Below are 10,864 nucleotides of genomic sequence, written 5' to 3'. Positions count from 1 at the left end.
GTGTAGGCAGCTTTCAATTTCTTCCGCACATCATTTCCTAAGTGCCCAATACGTGTTCCTACAAAAGGATTGGAATGGTCTCAAACCGGACTTACGATACATCAGATTCAAATTTATCACAGAAGTTACAAGGAGCTTACCAAAGATTGCAGCAGTCATGGAGTGTATTTGCCGCTGTACGGCCGTCAGTTCATCTACCACCGGTTTAAGGGCCGCTTCAGCATTTTCTGCTCTTTTGGTTAAACCGGCCTTCTTAGTGGCCCAGTCAGCTCGCTCTTTCTTGAAATTTTGTTTCCGCCGTTCAACAGTGCTCAAAGCGCTGGTTAATTCTTGCTTGGCCTTATCTGTTTCAGCTTGCTGGGTCTTCAGGGCCTCCTGCAAATCGGCAATCCGGTCCTCCTTGATTTTAATCTCAGCCTGCATACAGATGGCATTTTAAAGCTTTGCACAGGCGAGCCAAGAAATTGAAGTATCAACCACATAACAAAGTTATATGCCTGATACTTGGGGGCTAATGTACCTTCAGTTTTTTATTGTTCGATTACAAAGTCCCAAGCTCAATACAAGTATTCAACTTGGCACTTGGGGGCTAATGGCTATTTGATCAAGTTATGTTCTAAGGACAGCTTTTATTCTTTAGCCCCGGTTTGCTTATGCTAAACCGGCCCTCGAGGGTTATACCGATGGATTTCAATAATTACATATTCAGGATCAAGTCCCGGTTTGACCAAGGTCACAAACCGGCCCTTGGGGGCTACCGGGATGAATGCAAGGGCAGAAAAGAAAGAAGGAATTTACCTCAAATTTATCCCTCATCATTTTGACCAGGCCAACTTCACAGTCACGACTAGTGTAAAGCCGGTTTAAATAGCCAGAGTGAAGATCTTGAGCATTCAGAGCGGCATATGTTTCTAATTCAACATCCCATTTTCCTTTGTTCAAAGAGGAAGAATCCTCTTTGATGGTATGCCTGGTAAGGGTGGCAGGATTCCCGGGTTCAGAGCGGCCTACACCGGTAATCACAACATCATCATCTTTTGACTCGCCGGTTTGGGTTGGTGCGGCCGTTTTGTCAGCAGGAGTGTGGGATTTCTCAATCTGGACAGAGCTGGCAGGCGGATCAGCAGACGCTGGAGCATTAATAAGACCTTCTTCAGGGATAATGTCGTCTTGCAGAGGAGGATCATTGGGGACATCTTCAGAAGTAAACACTTCACGATCCAGCGCTTGGTCATGTTCTGGGGCCACATTTTCTTCAGCCGCTTTATCCAGGCGGGCCTTCTTGCTTGGTTTCGGTTTAGCCCTAAAAGAAAAATAAAAAAAAGTCAAAAGTCAAGGAAAAGCGTAAGCCATTGCATAGTATACTGGAAGCATATGTTCGGTTTAACTTACCCAGCAATTGTTTTCAAAGGTGGTAGCTGGGTGGCCGACGATTCACCAGATGAGGAATGAGAAGTGACCTGATAATCGGAGTCGGATGGATTAAGAGGTTGACGGAAGAAACCCGCTTTACGATTTAAATCAATAAAAAGGTCGGAGACCTCGGAGCGGCGTTTTCGAACCGGACTGTTTGGTAAACCGGCAGAGCTAACTACCTGGCCACTGTGCCGGGTTATGCGGCGAGCTTCGTGTTGCTGGGTCTTCATAAGAAATTGGGAATCCAGATAAGCAAGAGGATGAGAAAATTTAACTTTCCGGTTTGCCCGGCGAAATTTTGGCAAAGGCAAGATTTCTGAATCGGAAGAGAGAATGGTTACCTCAACGAAAACTGCATTGCTGGCTTCAACGTCATCCTGACAAACATCATCATCAATAAGGCGTGTAAAAAGTAAGCCAAGTGAATCAAGTTCTACCTCAAGATCTGGATTACCCACATCATCATCAATGGCTGGGTCAGATGAAGCGGTGGTTTTTGTCTTATGAGCTGGTTTCTTGACAACCTTGGTCTTGGGTCGGGTTGGCCATCCTGCCTTCTCCGTTTTGTCTTGAGGAAGTTTCTTACTCCAGAACGGATTATCACCCTGGATCAGCAGCAATTAAACGTTGAACGTATAAAATGGTAACTCGGTTCAACAATAGAGCAATTGAAATATTACCGCTGGCGGTTTGTTGGTGGTGCAGTAAGAAAGCAGACCGATTTGAGCACAGAGGTGCTCCGGTTCATTTAGCATCTTCTTCATAGATTTTGTGACTTCGTCCTCAGGGAGTTGGATTTTAGTGTGTCGGAGTGGGTCATCGACACTATCAGTATACTCACACATCAAATTTGGGCGCCGGCTTAGAGGCAAAATACTCCATGATATCCAGCAGCGTGCAAGGTCTATTCCTGTTAAACCATTGGCCATGAAGGCCCGGAGCTTGGACAGTTGAGGAGCATATTTAATTCTCTCCTTGGCGCTTAGCCTTTGTGGAAAAGGGTGAGTGTTGCTGAGCCGTTCCGGACGGAAGCCAGGCAAGGGATTTTCATTGTCAGGAGATGTATCCTTGCAATAAAACCAAGTTACGTTCCATTCCTTGGGGTGAGTATGGAGTTTGACGTGAGGGTAGGTGATTTCTTTCCTCTTCTGAATGGCCATACTGCCCAGTTCGGTATTAGGGCCGTCAGTGAATTCAGTACGACGGTTCAGATGAAATAGATCTCTAAATAACTCAATGGAAGGCTCCTCTTGAAGGTATGCCTCAGATAGTACTTGAAAATGACATAGATTGGTGACGGAGTTGGGGCCAATATCCTGTGGACGGAGTTGAAAGTTGGCTAACACATCCCGATAAAATTTGGAGTCGGGCGGTTTGAAGCCCCGGGCCATATGATCTGTGAAGACCACGACCTCTCCTTCTTGGGGTGTAGGAGGACATTCATCTCCAGGAACCCTCCAATGAATTGTGTCTTTGCTATCAAAAGCGCCAATCAGGACTAGATCGTTCAGCTGTGATTCTGTGACACGGGAGGGAACCCAGTTGCACTCGTACATTTGTTTGGCCATGACAAGATCTACAAGAAATAAATGATCCGGCTCAAGAACATGCCGGATAAAACGGTGTTGATCTAATTACGGTAAACCGGAGGCAGTACCCATAAACCGGTTTTCTACAACGCAGCATCAGATGGATTCTGGCGGTTCAACCAGGGGACTAATGACATATATACCGGTCTAGCAATTTTTTCTCTATGGTGAAGTTAAACCGCCTGGCCTAAGCATCGGAGGCAATCGAAACTATGGATAACTAGTTCTGCAGAAACAAGTTTCACAAAATTATGTTACAGCCGCGGATCTACAACAAGCTCATAAAAACAGGAAATATTTCGAAGACTAAGACGGAAACAGAAGTGAACCATTGAGCGGTTAGATGCGGGAGATCTATGAGCTTGGATGAGAAATGGCAAGCGGATGCTAAAGGGATCGCTACTAAACACAGCAAGAGTTCACAGATGCATTCAAGATCAGAGAGCGGCTAGGAACGCGCAATGAACATAGCAAGAACATGGAACCCTAAGAACAGATCTAGGTTAAGAGGAAGAGAGAACTTACCGGGAACGGAGAAGATGCGGAAAGACGCCGCAATACTCTGGTACGTACAGGTTGACGCAGCGGCCTGAGACGAGGCAGAGGTCGACGGTGGTGGCGGAGCTCCAAAGCTGGCGACGTGAGGAAGAAGAGGAAGAAGGGACGAAGGGGAAGAGAAAGGAAATGACCCTTCGGTCTTATTTATAAGGCAACTGAGCTAGGTCAAACGCACGAATCCAGGAGCTGTCATTAAGAGGGCGTTATGAATTTCATAATGACGTCATGCCGGTTTATAGTAGCCAAAACTGATGATGTCATGCCGGTTTACAGCAACCAAAAATGATGACGACATGGAGATTTGCCAATTAACAGAAGACATCCAAGACGCAAGATGGTGTGAAGGATTGACATGAACCAGTTCAAATCAATTTGGGGCCTAATGTTGGGGATATTACCACTGGGCGTAAACCGGCCTACTTGGGCCGGGTTAACTTCATAGTGGTATAAGCAGGTGAAGGCCCAAGGCCTATAGTCGGTTTAGAACCTGTAGCCGTAAAACCGACCTGATGTATAACTTGTATTGTAAGTTAGGAATAGAGAGATACCGACCGAGATACGAATATGAACCGGCTGGGACTCTATGGACCGACGGGCATCACCTGTGTATATAAGGGGACGACCCGGTGGCGGTTCAAGACAGACAACTACAACTCGAGCCTAGGTGAAGCTTGTTTGCTCCCTAGCCATCGAGATCATATCAATATTCACCACAACTAGACGTAGGCTGTTACCTTCATTGAAGGGGCCGAACTAGTATAAAACCCTCGTGTCTTTGTGTCCGCTTTAACCCCTTCAAGTAAACGCGTAGCGATGGCTCCACGACTAAGTCCTTTCGCTAGGATACCTGCCGTGACAAATCCACGACAGTCACCCTTGACGAAAGCACTTCAGTGATGCGCGATTTATTTTCATGGAAGTGGACACTTCCGTGCTGATAATTTTGGTAATGTCATGGAACACTTCTACGACAGCACAGGTATGACTATCTTGATTCTGTCATAAAATCGTCATGGATGTACATGCATGAAAAAAAGCGCGACCTACTTTGACAAACACATATCATCACGGAAGTGTACTTTTTTGTAGTGGGATACTCTATGTCTTCAAACCTTTTTGGTCATTACTGACAAAAGGGGGAGAACCATATGAGTTGATAGTCTTCAAGCGGGTCCTAATGGGTGGTTGCACTATTTTTGCCAAGTGTTTACAACTCTCGTCTTTTGATACATTTGGTTCTCTGGGTTGTAACACTTAAACTCGATGGTCGTCTGCTACTTTTTCTGCTACTCTGTGATGCGTTGATAAATTCCGCATGAAGTCATTTCGCAGACGTAAATTTTTCATTATGCATGTCATTATCTTCGTTATATTTTTATATGCATGACAAATTGTCTTCATAAGTTGAAGAGGACCTCCACAAAGTAAAACCTGCCATGTGCATTTGCATTCAAAACCAAACTACTTATATGCACATTTTCAGGGGGGCTTTTGCTACTTATGAAGACTATGTTGTAATTCTCAACTTTCACATACTTTTATCCCCGTTGAAAACTTCAACCAGTTTGTCATCTATCACCAAAAAGGGGGAGATTGTAAGTGCATCTAGTGCCACCCCTAGTTGCTTTTGGATTATTGACGACAAACTTGGTTGAGGGACTAATGTGTTTGTGAGAATTGCAGGATAACACAGGTAGTAGTACCATATTGTTTCGGTTTACCTACCAGAGATGACCCCTAAAAATGTGTGAAGACATTGAAGACAACGGTGGTCCATGAAGAGATTCACATTGAAGACTATGACATGAGAAGACATCATATGAAGACTATGGAGTACGGAGACATAGTTATTTCATAGTTTCCTTTTCTTCTTTGTTGAGTTATAGGAACCACCGTACTGCTAAGTGGGGTCCAAGTGAAAAAAGTCAGAGTGACTGATGTGATGCTCAACCAAATCCTATGTCTTCGAGGGAAGACAATGAGAGAAAATCTTATCCAGAGCTGGATAAGTTAACTTTACTTGTAACCCAAGTCAAGCTGCCGCGTGTGTTTGAAATCTGACCATTGGACACGTGTCAGTTCCTTAGTGACCCAGGGACATTTCGGACAAATCAGGTGGGGTTGCCTCCAGGCTATGAATAGCCCACCCCTACACCATAAATTGGTGGCTTCTCAGAGTTAGTGCACGGCTTTTGTCATTTGAGAGCAACCCACCTCCGAAGCATTTGAGAGAGTGATCCTTGCGAGGACAAAGCCCAAAACACCCAGAGCCAAAGAGTGCTAGGCGTCACTGAAGTCTTTTTGTCCGCGTGATCAGAAGACTTGTTACACTTGAGGACTGTGAATCCTCCAGCCGGTTAGGTGTCGTGTTCTGAGCATTTCAAGAGTCATTGTAGATCGCCGATGAATGAAGTCCGTGAAGGTTTGGAAGTCTACCTTGAAGACTTACCAGAGTGATTGTGCGAGGACTGTGTGTCCTTAGCTCAAGGGGAACAAGGTGAAGACGTGGTCTTCTTAGTTGAATCTCAGCCTCCCTAACCAGACGTACAGTTGTCACAGCAACTGGAACTGGTCTACCAAATCCTTGTCTTCATCAAGCTACTGGTTCTATCCTTCACTTTTCTTTACTTTACAGTTTGTCTGTGTGAAGTCATTGCTTGCCTGTATGATCTGATTGACTTCACTTAGTGAAGACTATTTATTGTTTGGCTTCATACTATCTTCCATGGTGATTCATACTACCTAGCTGCTGATAGTCTCTGTGCTTTCACTTCATTGATTACTTGACTATGGCTTGTCTAGTGTAGTCTACCTTCTACTGCACATCAATGGGTTCATTTCTATCGTTTGTCTTCAAAACCCTCGTGTTTTGAAGACTTTCGTAAAAATCGCCTATTCACCCCCCTCTAGTCGATAACTAGCACTTTCAAACACCTATGATCTTGAGAACTATATTAAAGAATTTATCAATACTCAAAAAGTTTTCAATGCTACAATAGAAGAAAAGTTGAATAAGATTGATGATATATCTAGAAGTATTGATAGAATTTCTCATGATGTAGAAAATCTCAAGATGAAAATTTTTGTGCCTAAGGTTGAGGAAACAACTAAGGCTCTTTATGTTTCTATGGATGAGAGTAAGAAAAGAACCACTATGCTTAGAGCTAGAAGAGAATCTTTAGAAAAAAGCGTTTTCTAGTGATTGCTTTCATAAAAGTGGCGAAGATCTTTAAATGATTGGTGTTTCCTCTATTTATTCTTTGTTTAGTAAAATTAAGATTTTAATAAAGGGACTTAAGAATTGCCAACTTTAGCTAGAAGGCGTCCTGATAATTTGGAGAGTGAAAATCTTGTTGGGAAAATTGATAAAAGTGGGTTTGAAGAGATCAAAACTTTAACTAGTGATGTGCCCACTCTTTTGGATTACAAAGACTTTAATCATGATAGTTGCTCTTTGGTTGATTGTATTTATTTGTTACAATCCATGATAAATTCACCTCATGATATGAACAAAATAAAGCTTTTACTAAACATATTGTTGATGCTATGATGAAAGATTTGGAAGAAAAGTTGGAATTAGAGATTTCAATTCCTATAAAATTGCATGATGAATGGGAACCCACTATCAAAGTCAGGTTAAAAATTATGAGTGTTTTGCTTTATGTGACTTGGGTTCTAGTGTTTCTACAATTCCGAAATCTTTATGTGATGTGCTTGGTCTTACCGATATTGAAGAATGTTCTCTAAATTTGCACTTGGCGGATTCCACTATTAAAAAACCTATGTGAAGAATTAATGATGTTCTTATTCTTGAAATAGGAATTATGTGCCCATAGATTTTATTGTTCTTGATATTGATTGCAATCCGTCTTGTCCAATTATTCTTGGTAGACCGTTTTTGCGTACTATTGGTGTCGTGATTGATATGAAAAAGTCAATATTAAATTTCAATTTCCACTAAGGAAGGGTATGGAACACTTCCCTAGAACTAGAATTAAGCAACATATGGATCTAGAAACAAAGATGACAATACTTAGATCCTTCGCATTATGCCTAGCTAGGGGCATAAAACGATAACGCTTGTTGGGAGGCAACCCAATGAATAAAGTGTATTTTTGTCTTTTTCTTTCTGTTCTTGAGTGTTTGCACAATTATGCTACTGTTATGATTGTGTTTTTTGTGTTTTAATTAGTGTTTGTGCCAAGTAAAGCCTTTGGGATCATGTTTGGTGATAGTTGATTTGATCTTGCTGAAAAACAGAAACTTTTCCGCCCAGAAAAATAATTTTCAATTTTAATAGAAGCGCGATAAAATACTGATTATTTTTCGGACTATTAATATAAAAATTGCTCATGTTGTCCTAATTTTTTAGAATATTTGGAGTTACACAAGCACATGAAATCTCTAGATTTCTACATATTGTTCTGTTTTTGACAGATTCTGTTTTCCTTGCATTGTGTGCTTGTTTTGATGATTCTATGGTTTTCTTTGAAGAGTTTTTGCCATAGAAAATTTGGAATATAGTAGATATAATGAAAAAATAAAATATGAATGGGTTTGCAACAATACTTACATTACAAGAAATCTGTTAATACGTGACGGATCTAGTCCATCACAGATTAGTGAAAAACTGTCATGGGTGCCCATCCTTGACGGATTTGAAATCCATCATGTATATCGCGTCATAATTTAATATCGTACCAGTCATGACGGTTCTTGGCCGTCATGGATCTGCCCTAGGCCCGCCCACGCCCAAGCCTTTGTGATGGAATAATCCGTCATGGACTAACGCCACGTAGGATTTTCAATTGACTATTTTGAATGATGTGGCTGCCTACGTGGATACTATTTTTGTTCACGAAATCCGTCATGGATTTAGGCAAAATTTAAAAGGCAATTTAAATTTGCTTGAGCCCATTAGCCCATTTCATTTGGCCAAAGTTTGACCCAATATGTTTTTGACATAATGCGATACACAAATCCTAATGCCAATTTTGGCCCAACAAAAATTATTTGCATGGTGTGAAACATTACAAAGTTTATCAAGTCCATCTATACGTATCTACAACATAGCAGTTTAAAAAAATCCTCTACAAAATGATAACATACAACATAGGTTGAGAAAATATACCACACAACAGAGTTATATATGAACCAATACAATCCATTTTACATCAACAGAACACATAAACTATTGAGTCTGTTGTTATTCAGGCTCTTGCCGTCGACGCTCTTGATGGCAACTATCATGCTGTGGATGATTGTGGTGGGCAGCACCAAGTAGCACTCTATCCAATATTACCTAGCATATTTACAAAAATATTAGATATTTGGAGATATGAATGGTTGGTAGAAATAAGAGAATTGCAACAAAAATAAAAAAATGAATTAGATGATGTCCAGAATTCCTAAATCTTATAGTGCCTATAGATGGAGTATAAAACAAGAGTAAACATGTGGTTTCTTAAAATTAAGACAAAGAAAAGTGTGTCAAATGAAATTCAAATGACAAAGTGAAAAAATACACATCACAGAGCTCTAAGTACTATAGCAGCAGTAGTTGAGGCCATATAAAACCGCCAACGAAATGGCATATCACTAACAAACAATATCCCCCCATGATGTGTAAACTTGTTGACACATGAACATTTGAAGTTTATGTCATCCGGGTCGACGAGCAGCGGCAATGTTTATGTTGCAAGTACATCTCAAAGGGCTAAGAAATAGTAAACAATACTTGCCTGCCAAGTGAACTTCAAATGGCATGGAAAATTTCACCAAAGAATATGATATAGTTTCCTTGAGAGATCTCCCACACTTAGTTTTATTCATGGAACATTAAGCTATGTATTTTTTATTAGATGAAAAAACAAAATTTGTAATGTAATGGACTATGAAACTTGAAAATACTTGATAAACAATGAAATAATAGATAGGGAAGTGCAGCTTGAAATGACCATGCATCGTTTATATTCATTCAGGATATACAGAAAAGCTTTTCTATCATAAACCCATTGATTTTACTATCATGTTACTTCTGTGCATAACAATTTTATATGCTGCCCACTTGACCAACATAGTACTACTAATTATAAGGAAAAACAATAATGAAACGAAATGAACCAGTATATATTTATACAAGGTGGCAGCAGTAGGACGCATTGCTCCTACTTCACGAATCAGACTACAAATTTAGTCTGATGCACGGATATATAGGTACGTTCAGACTACAAATTTGAAGTAGGAGCAAGGCTTGCACGAACCAGTATATATTTATACAAAGTGGCAACAGTAGGAACAAGGCTTGCACGAATCAGACTACAAATTTAGTCTATATATATCTTAAAAATTACTTCACGTTAATGAAGGTACAAGCTGAATCAGAACACATGTAAAAGTAATCACTGATATAGGTACAGATGCTGAAACCTTCTAGGACCCAAGCAAGAAGATAAATTGGATTTTTTATGTAACTTCAAGGTCTAGAAATGCACAGAGATATTCATTGGTGGACATTGTGAAGGCAATACTATTTTTTGTCTAAATTTATGAAATGAATAATCTGATCGTGTTAGGTAGTTGTCAAGCATGTCTTACCATCAACGTTGTGTGCATTTAGGCATTCTAGTTGTCCTATATTTATGCCAGATACTGGACTGTAACTTCGACCAATTTTTCCAACATAACCAGTGTGCTCTCCGCTCTCTGCGCTATCCTTACTCCCTTTCACTTCCAAAAATATCAGAATAAGTGAGGATGGATATACAGTTGTCTGCCAACATTCAGTTCGTTCACAACCATGTTTGTAAGGCAACAAAAACAAAGATATATTTTATATGCCCATAGTTTTACCCAAGTTTCAGCCATGAGATGAAGTTCCTCCCTGCAAACCAGCTAAGGCCGTGTACAACTTACTACAACTGGATCAAAGAAGCACACGATCTCACTTTAAGGAAGAGACAGAATAACTTATCTCAGATGACCCAGACATGCGGAGCCGAGTAGTGGGCGCCTGTCCAATGCTTCAGTCCATGCATGTTAGGTCGCGGTCGGGGTTAGCGAAACCCACTGTTGTTCCACACCGCCATCAGGGAGGAAGAAGGAAAGGCCAGAGGTTGTCCACACCACTGCAATCCAGTATGTGTGCGTGAGATGTATGCCAATCAATCAAAGAAACTTGTTAAATACACACAGAAAAAAAATCTGATAATGTTTCAGTGGTTTGTCATGTCATGTTCAGATTCAGAATAAGCTAATAGAACCCAGCATAGCAAGAAACTAAGCTTTCTTATGGAAATATC

This window comes from Triticum aestivum, chromosome 2A (genome assembly GCF_018294505.1).
Source record: "Triticum aestivum cultivar Chinese Spring chromosome 2A, IWGSC CS RefSeq v2.1, whole genome shotgun sequence".
Lineage (NCBI taxonomy): Eukaryota > Viridiplantae > Streptophyta > Magnoliopsida > Poales > Poaceae > Triticum > Triticum aestivum.
The sequence above is the reverse complement of the archived record's forward strand: the minus strand, read 5'-3'. Positions refer to the sequence as shown.